At 42.4% G+C, this 17,583-nt stretch overlaps 1 long non-coding RNA gene across 1 annotated transcript; it reads right to left on the bottom strand.

Annotated features, from left to right (window-relative positions):
* Window positions 1–12,078: 12,078 nt before the first annotated feature.
* Window positions 12,079–13,193, bottom strand: LOC310685071. Its single transcript, XR_014515047.1, has 2 exons — window positions 13,114–13,193; window positions 12,079–12,235 (listed from the first exon to the last, which is right to left on the bottom strand). It is a non-coding gene; the product is annotated as an uncharacterized lncRNA (long non-coding RNA).
* Between the last annotated feature and the right edge of the window lie 4,390 nt (window positions 13,194–17,583).

The following is a 17,583-nucleotide window of genomic DNA, read 5'->3' as shown; positions in this document are numbered from 1 at the left end:
TTCTAAAGGTTTTGATCACTAAAAAGAAACCTTGAAAACAGACTCTTGCCTGATTGCTCTCAAGCAACCAACCGATACCTCTAACAGTGGTGCTTCAGGTTAAGAACAGTTTCAGATTAAGAACGGACCTCCAGAACGAATTAAGTTCTTAACCTGAGGTACCACTGTATATTTGGACAACTTTTCTGCTGTACCTTATTGGAAGGAGAAAAATAATCATTTCCTTAATAAGAATTTAAACAATTTATTTAACTAAAACAATAACATTATAGCTTATATATCCATGTTTGTTAACTGATGTAGTTAAACATTTTTTTAAAAAAAATTCTTAGACTGAATTTTAGCATATATGAAAAACTTAAAATAAATCTTTACTTCCCAGTGAATAGCCTTTGGACTATAATGCAACTTAAATAGAAAAATATATTCCGAAAGATTTTTCCTCCAAAAGCATTTTATTTTAGAAATCCAATTTACATTTTTTAAAAATGTGATTTAAATCAAAGAAATCCAATTTTTGATCATTGATCATTGATTTTTATCCACCCTGGTCTGATGTTGCACAGCGTGAACCAGGATCCCCCAACCTGGTGCCCTCTAAATGTTCTGGACCATATGCTGCCTGGGGCTGGTGGGAGCATGTTGGGTTCAAGCAACATGCTTGGGTTTAAGCAAGTGTCAGGGTCAGGGTCAGGGTTTTAGGGCTAGGGGTCAGGGTTAGGATTAGGGTTAAGGGGTTAGGGTTAAGGGGTTAGGGTCAGGGTTAAGGGTTAAGGTTAGGGGTTAGGGTTAGGGGTTAGGATTAGGGGTTAGGGTTAGGGTTAGGGTTAGGGTTAGGGTTATCCAAGCACATTTAGCTTGCTGCAAACTGCAAGGGGAAAAGGGGGTTTGGAAAAAAGGATAAAAACCTGCTGTAAAATGTTTTTTCTGCGGCCTGTTTTGTGAATCCAACACACAGGTGCCTCTGCCCCCCCCCCCGCCCCCGGGAATGGCAGAATAAAGCTCTTTCTCTGGATTTAACCCCTTGGTGTCATTTGACTCTTTTTGTCCCTGCCTGGGTGCAACGCTTTCCTACCCATGGTTAAAAAGGCCTAGAAAGGCTACAATAGTGCTGTGACCTCATGTCTCCAGGGGCTTGGGGGCCCTTAGCACAGCGACCTTCAAAAAGAGTGAGTGTGTTTTCTCCCCCCCCCCCAAGTCAGTGTGATATATTTAGTTTTAATAAATATATTAATCCCTTTTAATAAGAATAAGAATGAGAATGAGAATTTTTTATTTGTATCCTGCCCTCCCCTGCCCTCAAAGCGGCTAACTGCTGAGATAAGATGGCACCCGGCACAGTTCCCCTGGGCCGATAGGAAAAACTTGAGCTCTCTTCACAGCTCTTAGCAGAGATCCGCAGCGGCAGAAAGTGTTGCCTTGTATGTGGATAATAAATCAGACTGTACGCAGGCTTCTTGCTAATCTCTAACAGTCTTAAGCCTAAACAAAGTGAAACAGCTTGTTTTGGGTTCCAGCTACATAGAAAGAAGAATATTGCATTTCGCTTATTTCAAGTCGTGTTCTTTGGTGTTAATGCACATTGACCCAGAAATCGCAAAGTGTGTGCAATGAGACCAAAATAACACAACACTGTCTTTTCGCTTCCATATGCGTAGAAAGAAGAGGAGTAAGCTTTGATTGGGCTTATTTCAATTTGCATGGTGTTTCTTGGGTGTGCATCAGAATCACTCCAGACCAAAGCAAAAAGGTGTTTTGGATTCCATCTGCATAAAAAGAAGACGATAAAGCTCTGATTTGGCTTATTTCAAATTGGTGTTTTTGGGGTTAGAATGCACATTCACACAAAAATCGCAGTGACATGTTTGTTATCAGCCCAAATGAAGCATAGGTGTTTTGGTTCCATCTGAATAGGAAGAGGACGGGAGACTTCCGGGTTAGCGCCATCGGCAATGGCGAAATTCCTCTGAAAGAGAGGAACCCGCTCCGCAGAAATCGGGTCTGGCCGCTGCGGCGAAGGCGGAGACCCCTCAAAAATCACAGGCGGGTGAAGCCTGTGAACCTGGGATTCGGAAGGCACCATTAGTGCCCCCCCTAATCGCAGGGAAACCCTTTTTCTGGCGATCCCTAGCAAAGCGGGGTGAGTGGCGCGGTGCTGTGAATCGACTGCTACTTCTACGGAGTGAAGCCGCATAGCCGTTGCCAGAGAGCGCTGATTTTTTCCTGAAGACATTTGGATTCTAAAGTAACTACCCGTGAGTAAAGTGAAGAATTGGAAAATTAAAAAAAAAAGTTTAAATTTGGCAACGAACGGGGGAGGTTGAAAACAGGAAGTCCGCCTTCCTCTTCTGTAAATAGATGGGAGCAAAAAGACTGAAACTAAAGCTTTGAGAAATTAATAGTAAAAGTATACATTTCCAGTATTAAAAATAGTGAAGCAGGAGAAGGGGGGGGGGAGTTTGGACTGTATTTGCCTGCGAAAGAGAGGGAAGGGGCTAAAGCTCCATCGCTCAGACCCTGGAAACGGGCTGCCATTAAAGCTTATTTTGGAACGTGCATCGACTGTGATTAGACCGTCCGCTGACAGCCAGTTAAACAAGAGAGATACATTGTTTCAACTATCTTTCTCTGCCGCAAAAAAAGAGCAAAGGGACTAGAAATAACTGTAAAACTAGTTTCATTGTTGCAGTTGTGTTCTAAAAAAGAGACATTTTGGTCTAATACAAATACAATTAATAACTTTGTCCCTCTAGAGGAAGTTTTTGAAATTGCTACAAGTGCTGGAACTTTCCAACTCTGTGTTTAGACTCTGAGACTGTGCGATTAACCTTGAACTGTTTAAGTGTTATGGCAGATGGAAAAGAAAAAATAGACCTATCAACAACAAGGTCTGGGAAGTCGTGGCAGCGAAGAGCCTCTGCATCTGGGCCTTCTATCCCACCTGCGGCTGTTTCAACTCAGTCTAAATCAAAAGGAATGGCATCAGAAGAAGCTCTGGCACTTGCATTAAGTAAGATAAATGATTCATTGGAACAACTTAATAAAAAAGTAGACGATGCAAATAAAAAAATTGATCAGAATACAGAAAGTTTAAATAATTTGGGACAAAAAGTTAATAGTAACACAGAATCTATTGAAAAACTGATACAGGAATCTAATTTGACACGACAGACCACAGAGGAGGCTAAGGAAAAAGCAGTGGCTTTGGAAGCTAAAGTATCTCAATTGGAAACAGAGAGAGTTCCAGACCTGGTGAGGCAACTTGTAGACCACAAGCTGAAGCTTTCTATAATTGAGCTCAAGGAAAAACAGATAAATTTGAGGATCAGAGCTGTTCCTGAATTGGAAAAGGGCAGTTTGGCAGATTTTCTTACGCAGGAATTTGTAGAATCTTGGGAGTTGGATCCAGAACAAGAGGAATTTAGAATTGTGAGGGCCTTCAGACTTGGAAGAGGAGGGAAGAAAGAGAAGAACAGAATAAGAGACTGTCTGATTACCCTCAGATCTAAAGAAGAGAGAGACAGAATTCTGAGTTGGCATTACCAGAAGACCCTGGTAATACAACAGTCAAGAGTGGAAATATTTAAAGATATCCCGAAACATCTTTTGGACCTTAGATTTGATTACGGATAATTGGTTGCCCTGCTGAGAAGGAACCAAATTACCTTCAGGTGGGAATTCCCCCAAGGTTTATCCTTCACTTTCAAAGGAAGGAAAATTAAAATAAGATCAGAAGAAGACAAAGTAAAGTTCTTGAACAAACACGAGGAAGATTTGCAGAAGGAGCTTGGAAAAGAGCCAAAAGTGTTAGACAGAGGAGCGTCGGACAGAGGATTAGAGCAAGGAGCACTGGATAGAGGGTCACCAAAAAGAGGACTGGTGGACGTAGCAACATTACCTTACGGACTGGACCATCTAATGAACAAGACATTGACACCACCGACGGAAGAAGAGCAAGCACTGGGTGCAGTTGGAGGAAAACCAGAGTAACCACATCATGGCACTGCAAATATTAAGCTGCAACATTAATGGTTTTAACTCCCCTGAAAAAAGGAGGAGGGTCTTTCATTTACTTAAAAAAGTACAACTGGACTTGATTTGTTTGCAAGAAACACATGTGATAAGGCTCCATAGGAAGATATTGATTAATAAAAGATTGGGCCAAGAATTTGTTTCATCAGATAAAGTTAAAAAAAGAGGAGTAGTCCTATATGCAAAAGAGAGCCTATCACCGAAATTTATACAGTGGTGCCTCGCAAGACGAAATTAATTCGTTCCGCGAGTCTCTTCGTCTAGCGGTTTTTTCGTCTTGCGAAGCAACCCTATTAGCGGATTAGCGCTATTAGCGGTTTAGCGGCTATTAGCGGCTATTAAAGGCTTAAAGGATTAGCGGATTAGCTGCTAAAAGGCTATTAGCGGTTTAGCGGCTTAGAAAAAGGGGGTGGGGAGTGGAAAAAAATGCAAGACATTTTCGTCTTGCGAAGCAAGCCCATAGGGAAATTCGTTCTGCGAAGTGCATTGAAAAACGGAAAACCCTTTCATCTAGCGGGTTTTCCGTCTTGCGAGGCATTCGTCTTGCGGGGCACCACTGTATTTAAAGAGGACCAAGGAAGATTTGTCGCAATTGAAATTCAATCACAAGGAGAGAAATTTTTGATAGTAGGCATTTATGCACCAAATGAAGGAAAATCGGAATTTTTCAAGGAGTTGCATGAGACCCTGATGGACTATATGGATTACAATATGATCCTGATGGGGGATATGAATGGAGTGGTGTCTACAAATATGGACAAGGCACAGAGACAGGTAGTCACTAAGGATGGTAGACTGCAAAAAAAATATTTTGGTATGACTGAAAATATGGACTTAGTTGACATCTGGAGAACAAAGAACCCCCTGGGAAGAGAGGGAACCTTCTTCTCTGAGGCTAAAATGACATGGACAAGAATTGACCTAATTTGGGTAACTAGAGGACTGGCTCCGAAGACTAATAAAGTGGAAATCTGCCCTAAAACTTGTTCCGACCACAACGCTGTGAAGATGGAAATGAAACTGATGCCAATTGGTTCCTTTAGATGGAGGATGAATGATGCCCTGTTTAGGAATGAATAAGTAACCAAGAAGGCCCAAAAAACTTTGAGAGACTATTTTGAGATAAATATGAACACTACAGTGGAAAAAAGAGTAATTTGGGATGCAAGCAAGGCGGTCATGAGAGGATTTTTGATACAACAGAATGCAATTAAGAAGAGAATACAAAATGAGAAAAAAGACAAAATCCTGGAAAAAATAAAGGAAGGAGAAAAGAAACTGAGGGTGAAACCAAAGTCGCAGGAGATTCTGAAAGAGAAAGTTATATCAAGTACAATATATGAAAATGATGAATCAGGAAATAGAATGGAAGATTAGACAGATGAGACAAAAGACATTTGAATCAGCAAATAAGTGCGGAAAACTTTTGGCCTGGCAATTGAAAAAAAGACAAAAACTTAATACAGTTACGAATTTGGAAGTGGAAGGAAAGAATATACAGAATCCAGTGGAAATTAGAAAGTGCTTCCAGAGGTATTTTAAACAACTATATACACAGGAGAAGCAGAAAGAAATAGATATTGATAGATTTCTGAAAATTAATGGATTACAAAAAATCTCCCAGGAAAATAAGTTAATGTTGAATCACAAAATTACAGTGCAGGAAGTAGAAGGGGCCATTCAGAACATGCAACTGGGTAAATCTCCAGGACCGGATGGATTAAGAAAGAGGTGGATTTGCCCTGCCAGACCTTAAACTTTCTTACGAATCAGTCGCACTTTGTTGGCTGAGAGAATGGATGCTTCTTGAAAACACTGATGTCTTGGATTTGGAAGGTTTTAACAACGTATTTGGCTGGCATGCATATCTGTGGTATGATAAGGTTAAAGTACATAGAGCCTTTAAAAACCATATTGTCAGAAAAGCATTGTTTAATGTTTGGATAAGATATAAGGATTTGTTGGAAAATAAAACCCCAAGATGGTTGTCACCAACGGAAGCGAAGGCATTGAAAAAACTCAATATGGAGGCCAAATGGCCGAAGTATTGGGAAATTTTGGAGCAAGAGGGAGACAGGCTAAAATTGCAGAGCTTTGAAAAATTGAAAAACAGAGTGCGAGATTGGCTCCATTATTATCAAATAATGGAGAAATATAATCTGGACAAAAAATTAGGCTTCCAGGTGGAAAAATCAAAATTAGAAACAGAATTGTTAGAACCCAAAGTTAAGAATTTGTCAACAATGTATAACTTGCTGCTGAAATGGAATACTCAGGATGAAACGGTGAAATCTGCTATGATTAAATGGGCACAAGATGTTGGACATAACATTATGATGGCTGACTGGGAACAGTTATGGACCACGGGTATGAAGTTTACGGCATGTAATGCCTTAAAGGAGAATTTAATGAAAATGATTTACAGGTGGTACATAACACCAGTCAAGCTGGCAAAAATCTATCATTTGCCCGATAATAAATGTTGGAAATGTAATGAGACTGAAGGTACCTTCTTTCACCTTTGGTGGACGTGCCCAAGGATTAAGACCTTCTGGGAGATGATATATAATGAAATGAAAAAGGTATTTAAATACTTGAAGAAACCAGAGGCCTTTCTCCTGGGCATGGTCGGCCAATTGGTGCAAAGAAGGATAGAACTTTTTTTTATGTACGCCACAACAGCAGCAAGAATACTCATCGCAAAGTATTGGAAGACACAAGATTTACTCACCCGGGAAGAATGGCAGATGAAGCTGATGGACTACCTGGAAATGGCGAAAATGACTGGCAGAATCCGAGACCAGGGAGAAGAGTCGGTGGAAGAAGATTGGAAAAAAGTATATTTACAGAAATACTGCAAAATTAATGAATGTTAGACGAATGCTGGAATGAAGTTACATGGTTTTAGCAGAAATGTTATAAAGAATTAAGCAAAAACTGATTGTAGAATCATAGAATCATAGAGTTGGAAGAGACCACAAGGGTCATCGAGTCCAACCCCCTGCCAAGCAGGAAACACCATCAGAGCACTCCTGACATATGGTTGTCAAGCCTCTGCTTAAAGACCTCCAAAGAAGGAGACTCCACCACACTCCTTGGCAGCAAATTCCACTGTCGAACAGCTCTTACTGTCAGGAAGTTCTTCCTAATGTTTAGGTGGAATCTTCTTTCTTGTAGTTTGTATCCATTGCTCCGTGTCCGCTTCTCTGGAGCAGCAGAAAACAACCTTTCTCCCTCCTCTATGTGACATCCTTTTATATATTTGAACATGGCTATCATATCACCCCTTAACCTCCTCTTCTCCAGGCTAAACATGCCCAGCTCCCTTAGCCGATCCTCATAAGGCATCGTTTCCAGGCCTTTGACCATTTTGGTTGCCCTCCTCTGTACACGTTCTAGTTTGTCAGTGTCCTTCTTGAACTGTGGTGCCCAGAACTGGACACAGTACTCCAGGTGAGGTCTGACCAGAGCAGAATACAGTGGCACTATAACTTCCCTTGATCTAGATGCTATACTCCTATTGATGCAGCCCAGAATTGCATTGGCTTTTTGAGCTGCCGCGTCACACTGTTGGCTCATGTTAAGTTTGTGGTCAACCAAGACTCCTAGATCTTTTTCACATGTACTGCTCTCAAGCCAGGTGTCACCCATCTTGTATTTGTGCCTCTCATTTTTTTTGCCCAAGTGCAATACTTTACATTTCTCCCTGTTAAAATTCATCTTGTTTGTTTTGGCCCAGTTCTCTAATCTGTCAAGGTCGTTTTGAAGTGTGATCCTGTCCTCTGGGGTGTTAGCCACCCCTCCCAGTTTGGTGTCATCTGCAAATTTGATCAGGATGCCCTTGAGTCCATCATCCAAGTCGTTGATAAAGATGTTGAATAAGACTGGGCCCAAGACAGAACCCTGTGGCACCCCACTAGTCACTCTTCTCCAGGATGAAGAGGAACCATTGATGAGCACCCTTTGGGTCCGGTCAGTCAGCCAGTTACAAATCCACTGAGTGGTAGCATAGTCAAGACCGCATTTTACCAGCTTCTTTACAAGAATATCATGGGGCACCTTGTCAAATGCCTTGCTGAAATCAAGGTAGACTACATCCACTGCGTTCCCTTCATCTACCAGGCTTGTAATTCTGTCAAAAAATGAGATCAGGTTAGTCTGACATGACTTATTTTTCAGAAATCCATGCTGACTATTGGTGATCACAGCATTCCTTTCTAGGTGCTCACAGATTGTTCGCTTAATGATCTGCTCCAGAATCTTCCCTGGTATTGATGTTAGACTGACTGGGCGGTAATTATTTGGGTCCTCTCTTTTCCCCTTTTTGAAAATAGGGACAACATTTGCCCTCCTCCAGTCTGCCGGGACTTCGCCTGTTCTCCAGGAATTCTCAAAGATGACTGCCAGTGGTTCTGAGATCACATCTGCCAGTTCTTTTAATACTCTTGGATGCAGTTCATCTGGCCCTGGAGACTTGAATACATCTAAACTAGCCAAGTATTCTTGTACTATCTCCTTAGTTATTCTGGGCTGTGTTTCCTCTGCTGAATCATTTCCTCCAAATTCTTCAGGTCGGGCATTGTTTTCTTTATCGGAGAAGACTGAGGCAAAGAAGGCATTGAGGAGTTCAGCCCTTTCTGTGTCCCCTGTTTGCATTTCACCATCTTCTCCTCTGAGTGACCCCACTGTTTCTTTGTTCTTCCTTTTGCTACCAACATACCCATAGAAGCCTTTTTTGTTGCTTTTAACCTCTCTAGCAAGCCTGAGTTCATTCTGTGCTTTAGCTTTTCTGACTTTGTGTCTACACGTGCTGGCTATTTGTTTGAATTCCTCTTTGGTGGTTTCCCCCCTTTTCCATTTTTTGTACACATCCTTTTTTAATCTTAACTCAGTTAAAAGTTCTTTAGATAGCCACCCTGGCTTCTTTAGGCACCTTCCATGTTTCCGTCTCATTGGTATTGCCTGAAGTTGTGCTTTTACTATCTCCCTCTTAACAAACTCCCAGCCATCATGAACTCCCTTCCCTTTTAGTATTACTGTCCATGGGATCTCACCCAGCACTTCCCTAAGTTTTATGAAGTCGGCTTTCTTAAAGTCAAGAAATTGAGTCCTAGTATGCTTGGCTGCTCCTTTCCGCTGTATAGTAAACTTCAGAAGAGCATGATCACTTGCGCCTAATGATCCTTCCACTTCTACCCCATTAACCAGGTCATCGACATTGGTTAGGACCAGATCTAAAATGGCTGTTCCTCTTGTTGCTTCTCCCACTTTCTGGACAATGAAGTTGTCTGCAAGGCCAGTGAGGAATCTGTTTGACCTTATGCTCTTGGCTGAGTTTGACATCCAACAAATATCCGGGTAATTGAAGTCCCCCATTACTACTATCTCCCTTCCTTTTGCATGCTTGGCCATCTGTTCCAGGAAGGCATCATCTATGTCCTCCGTTTGGCTTGGGGATCTATAGTAAACTCCCACAATGAGGTCACTGTTATTCTTCTCTCCCTTAATTTTGACCCAAATGCTCTCACTTTGGCTTTGAGGTTCTAAATCTTGGATCTCTTCACAGGTATACACATCCCTGACATATAACGCCACTCCTCCTCCTTTCTTGTCTGGTCTGTTTCTCTGAAATAGATTGTATCCCTCCATTTTTACATTCCAATCGTGGGACTTATCCCACCAGGTTTCAGTGATGCCTATTATGTCATATTTAGTTTGCTGTACCAAGAGCTCAAGCTCATCTTGTTTATTTCCCATGCTTTGTGCATTAGTGTACAGACATTGAAGTCCATTAGTCATTCCCCCGTGTCTCTTATTTAAGGATTTTTTCCTCCCACCACTAGGTCTGCTTGCTGATTGCTCCATTTGGTCTATGACATTTGGATGATCATCTTCATCAATTAATAGACTCCTACCTTCAGGAGCACTGTCTCCCTCCCCCACATTAGTCAGTTTAAAGCCCTCCTGATGAGGTTTCTTAGTTTTTTGGCAAAAACATTCCTCCCAACCGTGCAGCCCATCGCTTGCCAGAAGTCCATCCTCAAGAAACTGCAGTCCATGATCTAAGAATCCAAACCGTTCCTGTTTACACCATTTGCGAAGCCAGCTGTTTACTTCCACTATTTTCCTCTCTCTCCCTGGGCCACGTCGTTCAACTGGGAGGACAGATGAGATGACGATTTGTGCATTTAATTGCTTCAATTTCCTGCCCAGAGCCTTGTAGTCTCTCTTGATCTTCTGGAGGCTATTGCTTGCAGTGTCATTGGTTCCCACATGAACCAAGAGGAAGGGGTATTTGTCAGTGGGTTTTATGATTCCCTGCAGTCGTTCAGTTACATCTTGGATCTTAGCCCCGGGGAGACAGCACACTTCCCGAGACATCTTGTCAGGCCCACAGATCTGTTCCCCTCAGTAGGGAATCCCCTATCACCACTACACGCCTTCTCTTAGGTTTGGTCAGGGTTCTTCCGTGAGCGGTCCGTTCCAAGGTCGCCTGCACATTCCCTGAGGACTGACTTTGCTGCTCATCTTCATATACGTGATCGACTGTAATGAGGGAGAGATCCTCAAATGGAGTCTGCTCTTCGTCTTCCATGCTAGGGGAGAGGACCTCAAAGCGATTGTGTATTTCTAGACAATCAGAGCGAACCCTGGGCCTCCTACTTCTTTGAGTCACGTTTCTCCACATATCGGGCTCCTGTGTTGGTGAACTAGCCTCCTTCTCAGGGGAGTCCCTTGTCTCCTCCTTGGTGGAGACGGTGTGCTCTGTTGCTTCCAAGAAGAGCTCCAGCTCTCTAATTCTTTGGAGCGTAGCTACACGTTCCTCCAGTTGCTGGACTTTGTCTTTTAGGAGGGCAATCAACATGCAATTGCTGCACGTAAAGCTGCCTGCAACCTTTGGCAAGATGGCAAACATTGCGCAGGAACCGCAGGCGACTGCAGCTGTTCCCTCCCCCTCCATCTTGAGAATGTGTCGTTGGGCTTGAGACTAGCTCCCCTAAATCTAAAAGATGGTTCAAACTGCCAGGGAAAGCAGCTAATCAGCCACAAGAATCACACACACAAGAAACCCCTTTTGGCTCCTTCTTCAGCCGCTGCCCTGCAAACACTGATAAGCTCCTCCCACAGCTAATCACCTGCCTCAACAGAAACCCTGCCCCCTCTGACCTTTGACCAGGGAAAGCAGCTAATCAGCCACAAGAATCACACACACAAGAAACCCCTTTTGGCTCCTTCTTCAGCCGCTGCCCTGCAAACACTGATTGTTAATGGGCTAAAGTGGAAAATTTAAAGTTAGATTGTGTTAAGATAAATTATAGAAGAAAAAAGATTGAGAAAGATGGAAAGGATTTGCTGAAATAGCTAAATGGAACTAGAATACAAAAAAAGGGAAGAGTGAGGAGGTCGATGAAACAAGTAAATGAAAGGTAAAGATATGGAAATTGGATGTGTTTTTAAATGTTTTGTTTTTCTTCTTATTTTGATGTATTTTTTCTTTTTCTTTTTATTTTTGATATATTGTTTGTTAAATTCTTTATTGTTTCTTTTTCTTTTTTTATTCTGTAACAATTAAACTTTTAATAAATATTATTTAAAAAAAACCAAGGAAGAGGACGAATAAGCTTGGATTGTTATTTCGGTGTTCATTCACCCTAACCCTACCGTAACCCTAACCCTAGCAAAGCGAAGTGTAATAAGCCTAAACAACGCCAAACAGGTTGTTTTGGGTTCCAGCTACATAGAAAGAAGAATCTTGGATTTCGCTTATTTCGTGTTCTTTGGCGTTAATGCACAGTGACCCAGAAATCGCAAAGGGTGTGTAATGAGACCAACATAAGAAAACACCGTCTTTTCGCTTCCATATGGGTAGAAAGAAGAGGAGTAACCTTTGATTGGGCTTATTTCAGTTCACATGGTGTTCTTTGGGTGTGCACCAGAATTACCCCCAACCAAAGCAAAAACTTATTTTGGGTTCCATCTACATAAAAAGAAGACGACAAAGCTCTGATTGGGCTTATTTCAAATTGGTATTTTGTGGGTTAGAAAGCACATTCACCCAAAAATCGCAGAGTGAAATTTTTGTTGTCAGCCCAAATCAAGCATAGGTGTTTTGGTTCCATCTCAATAGGAAGAGGATGAATAAGCTTGGATTGTTCTTTCGGTGTTCATTCACCCACAAATAGCAAAGCAATGTGTAATGAGGCTAAACAAAGCCAAACAGGTTGTTTTAGGTTCCAGCTACATAGAAAGAAGAATCTTGATTTCGCTTATTTCAAGTCGTGTTCTTTGGTGTTAATGCACATTGACCCAGAAATCGCAAAGTGTGTGTAATGAGACCAAAATAACAGAACACCGTCTTTTCGCTTCCATATGCGTATAAAGAAGAGGAGTAAGCTTTGATTCGGCTTATTTCAATTCGCTTGGTGTTTCTTGGGTGTGCACCGGAATCACCCCCAACCAAAGCAAAAAGTTATTTTGTGTTCCATCTAAATAAAAAGAAGATGACAAAGCTATGATTGGGCGTATTTTAAATTGGTGTTTTGGGGTTAGAATACACGTTCACCAAATATCGCAGATTGAAATGTTTGTTATCAGCCCAAATCAAGCATAGGTGATTTGGTTCCATGTGAATAGGAAGAGGACGAATAAGCTTGGATTGTTTTTTCGGTGTTCATTCACCCTAACCCTGCAGTAACCCTAACCCTACAAAGCGAAGTGTAATAAGCCTAAACAAAGCCAAACAGGGTTTTTGGGGTTCCAGCTACATAGAAAGAAGAATACTGGATTTCGCTTATTTCGTGTTCTTTGGTGTTAATGCACAGACCCAGAAATTGCAAAGTGTGTGTAATGAGACCAAAATAACGCAACACCGTCTTTTCGCTTCCATATGTGTAGAAAGACAAGGAATAAACTTTGATTGGGCTTATTTCAATTCGCATGGTGTTTTTTGGGTGTGCACCAGAATCACCCCCAACCAAAGCAAAAAGTTATTTTGGGTACCATCTACATAAAAAGAAGTTGACAAAGCTCTGATTGGGCTTATTTCAAATTGGTGTTTTGGGGGTTAGAAAGCACATTCACCCAAAAATAGCAGAGTGAAATGTTTGTTGTCAGCCCAAATCAAGCATAGGTGTTTTGGTTCCATCTCAATAGGAAGAGGATGAATAAGCTTGGATTGTTCTTTCGGTGTTCATTCACCCACAAATAGCAAAGCAAAGTGTAATGAGCCTAAACAAAGCCAAACAGGTTGTTTTGGGTTCCAGCTACATGTTGTTGTTGTTTAGTTGTTCAGTCGTGTCCGACTCTTCGTGACCCCATGGACCAGAGCACGCCAGGCACTCCTGTCTTCCACTGCCACCCGCAGTTTGGTCAGAGTGTTTGTAGCTTCAAGAACACTGTCTAACCATCTCGTCCTCTGTCGTCCCCTTCTCCTTGTGCCCTCCATCTTTCCCAGCATCAGGGTCTTTTCTAGGGAGTCTTCTCATGAGATGGCGAAAGTATTGGAGTCTCAGCTTCACAATCTGTCCTTCCAGCGAGCACTCAGTGCTGATTTCCTTAAGAATGGATGTGTTTGATCTTCTTGCAGTCCATGGGACTCTCAAGAGTCTCCTCCAGCACCATAATTCAAAAGCGTCAATTCTTCGGCGATCAGCCTTCTTTATGGTCCAGCTCTCACTTCCATACATCACTACTGGGAAAACCATAGCTTTTACTATACTGACCTTTGTTGGCAAGGTGATGTCTCTCCTTTTTAAAATGCTGTCTAGGTTTGTCATTGCTTTTCTCCCAAGAAGCAGGCGTCTCTTAATTTCGTGGCTGCTGTCACCATCTGCAGTGATCATGGAGCCCAAGAAAGTAAAATCTCTCACTGCCTCCATTTCTTCCCCTTCTATTTGCCAGGAGGTGATGGGCCCAGTGGCCATGATCTTCGTTTTTTTTATGTTGAGCTTCAGACCATATTTTGTGCTCTCCTCTTTCACACTCAATAAAAGGTTCTTTAATTCCTCCTCACTTTCTGCCATCAAGGTTGTGTCATCTGCATATTTGAGGTTGTTGATATTTCTTCCAGCAATATTATTCCGGCTAGGGATTCATCCAGCCCAGCCTTTCGCATGATGAATTCTGCATATAAGTTAAATAAGCAGGGAGACAATATACAGCCTTGTCGTACTCCTTTCCCAATTTTGAACCAATCAGTTGTTCCATATCCAGTTCTAACTGTAGCTTCTTGTCCCACATAGAGATTTCTCAGGAGACAGATGAGGTGATCAGGCACTCCCATTTCTTTAAGAACTTGCCATAGTTTGCTGTGGTCGTCACAGTCAAAGGCTTTTGCATAGTCAATGAAGCAGAAGTAGATGTCTTTCTGGAACTCTCTAGCTTTCTCCATTATCCAGCGCATGTTTGCAATTTAGTCTCTGGTTCTCTGCCTCTTCTAAATCCAGCTTGCACTTCTGGGAGTTCTCGGTCCATATACTGCTTGAGCCTTCCTTGTAGAATTTTAAGCATAACCTTGCTAGCGTGTGAAACGAGTGCAGTTGTGCGGTAGTTGGAGCATTCTTTGGCACTGCCCTTCTTTGGGATTGGGATGTAGACTGATCTTCTCCAATCCTCTGGCCACTGCTGAGTTTTCCAAACTTGCTGGCATATTGAGTGTAGCACCTTAGCAGCAGAATCTTTTAAAATTTTAAGTAGTTCAGCTGGAATACCATCACTTCCACTGGCTTTGTTATTTGCAATGCTTTCTAAGGCCCATTTGACTTCACTCTCCAGGATGTCTGGCTCAGGGTCAGCAACCACACTACCTGGGGTGTACGAGATATCCATATCTTTCTGGTATAATTCCTCTGTGTATTCTTGCCACCTCTTCTTGATGTCTTCTGCTTCTGTTAGGTCCTTACCACTTTTGTCCTTTATTATGGTAATCTTTGAACGAAATGTTCCTTTCATATCTCCAATTTTCTTGAACAGATCTCTGGTTCTTCCCATTCTGTTGTTTTCCTCTATTTCTTTGCATTGCTCGTTTAAGAAGGCCTTCTTGTCTCTCCTTGCTATTTTTTGGAAATCTGCATTCAATTTCCTGTATCTTTCTCTATCTCCCTCGCATTTTGCTTGCCTTCTCTCCCCCGCTATTTGTAAGGCCTCATTGGACAGCCACTTTGCTTTCTTGCATTTCCTTTTCATTGGGATGGTTTTCGTTGCTGCCTCCTGTATAATGTAACAAGCCTCCATCCATAGTTCTTCAGGCACTCTGTCCAGCAAATCTAAATCCTTAAACCTGTTCCTCACTTCCACTGTGTATTCATATGGGATTTGATTTAGATTGTATCTTACTGGCCCAGTGGTATTTCCTACTTTCTTCAGTTTAAGCTCGAATTTTGCTATAAGAAGCTGATGATCTGAACCACAGTCAGCTCCAGGTCTTGTTTTTGCTGACTGTATAGAGCTTCTCCATCTTTGGCTGCAGAGAATATAATCAATCTGATTTCGATGCTGCCCATCTGGTGATGTCCATGTGTAGACTCGTCTCTTGTGTTGTTGGAAAGGAGTGTTTGTGATGACCAGCTTGTTCTCTTGACAGAACTCTATTAGCCTTTGCCCTGCTTCGTTTTGAATTCCAAGGTTGTTCCTTTTATCTCTTGATTCCCTACTTTAGCATTCCAATCCCCTATAATGAGAAGAACATCCTTCTTTGGTGTCACTTCTATAAGGTGTTGTAAGTCTTCATAGAATTGGTCAATTTCAGTTTCTTCAGCACCAGTAGTTGGTGCATAAACTTGGATTACTGTGATGTTAAAAGGTCTGCCTTGGATTCGTATCGAGATCATTCTATCATTTTTGAGATTGCATCCCAGTACAGCTTTCGCCACTCTTTTGTTGACTATGAGGGCCACTCCATTTCTTTTGCGGGTTTCTTGCCCACAGTAGTAGATATGATGGTCGTCCAAACTGAATTCGCCCATTCCCATCCATTTTAGTTCACTGATGCCCGGGATGTCAATATTTAATCTTGCCATCTCATTTTTGACCACATCCAACTTACCCAGGTTCATGGTTCTTACATTCCAGGTTCCTATGCAATATTTTTCTTTACAGCATTGGACTTTCCTTTCACTTCCAGGCATATCCGCAACTGAGCGTTCTTTCGGCTTTGGCCCAGCCACTACATCAGCTCTGGATCTACTTGTACTTCTCCTCCACTCTTCCCCAGTAGCATGTTGGACGCCTTCCGACCTGAGGGGCTCATCTTCCAGCGTCATAACTTTTATATGCCTGTTGTCTTTGTCCATGGAGTTTTCTTGGCAGGGATACTAGAGTGGCTTGCCGGTTCCTGCTCCAGGTGGATCACGTTTGGTCAAAACTCTCCACTATGACCTGTTCATCTTGGGTGCCCTGCTCGGCATAGTTCATAGCTTCTCTGAGTTCTTCAAGCCCATGAAGGGCTCCAGCTACATAGAAAGAAGAATATTGGATTTCGCTTATTTCGTGTGCTTTGGTGTTAATGCACAGTGACCCAGAAATCGCAAAGTGTGTGTAATGAGACCAAAATAACACAACACCGTCTTTTCGCTTCCATATGTGCAGAAAGACGATGAATAAACTTTGATTGGGCTTCTTTCAATTCGCAAGGTGTTTTTTGGGTGTGCACCAGAATCACACCCAACCAAAGCAAAAACTTATTTTGGGTTCCATCTACATAAAAAGAAGACGACAAAGCTTTGTTTGGGCTTATTTCAAATTGGTATTTTGTGGGTTAGAAAGCACATTCACCCAAAAATCGCAGAGTGAAATTTTTGTTGTCAGCCCAAATCAAGCATAGGTGTTTTGGTTCCATCTCAATAGGAAGAGGATGAATAAGCTTGGATTGTTCTTTCGGTGTTCATTCACCCACAAATAGCAAAGCAATGTGTAATGAGGCTAAACAAGGCCAAACAGGTTGTTTTAGGTTCCAGCTACATAGAAAGAAGAATCTTGATTTCGCTTATTTCAAGTCGTGTTCTTTGGTGTTAATGCACATGTGATGCGTGCCTCCTCCCTCTGTGACTGCACTTAGCAGAGACGCTTTCGAGGCCAGCCGCCATAAATTCCTTTCTTTTTTGCTTTCCGACAAGATTACATGCAGAATAAACAAAGCGACCCGTCTCTCACGAGGCGTTGCTCTAACTACTTTCTCTTTTCCCTCTCCCGCGAGACCAACAGAGCCAACGGCCCAGCCCCTTCCGTCTTTCCCTGTGACGTGGATCCCCCTCTCTCTGAAGCACCCCTTCCTCCCCAGACTCACTGCTCTCTTCTCTGTCCTCTGAGGACTCACTGCTGATTAGTGGAGACCTCTCTCTGTACCCCCTGATTCTCTCCTCCCTTGCTGCCTGCAGTTCCCTGACATCCACCCCCTCCTCAAGGGCCCCCCTCTCCTCCCTTTCCTGAGAAGAAGCCTCCCCCGATGCATTCTCCTCATGCTTCTCGGGTGGGAATCCTAGGAAAATCTCCTCCTCCTCCTCTTCGGTATCATCAAAAACGTTACTCCACCCTTTAACACCTGATGGACCCGGA

The sequence above is a fragment of the Podarcis tiliguerta genome (assembly GCF_965153285.1).
Source record: "Podarcis tiliguerta genome assembly, chromosome: 8".
NCBI classification, from domain to species: domain Eukaryota; kingdom Metazoa; phylum Chordata; class Lepidosauria; order Squamata; family Lacertidae; genus Podarcis; species Podarcis tiliguerta.
The sequence above is the reverse complement of the archived record's forward strand: the minus strand, read 5'-3'. Positions and strand labels throughout refer to the sequence as shown.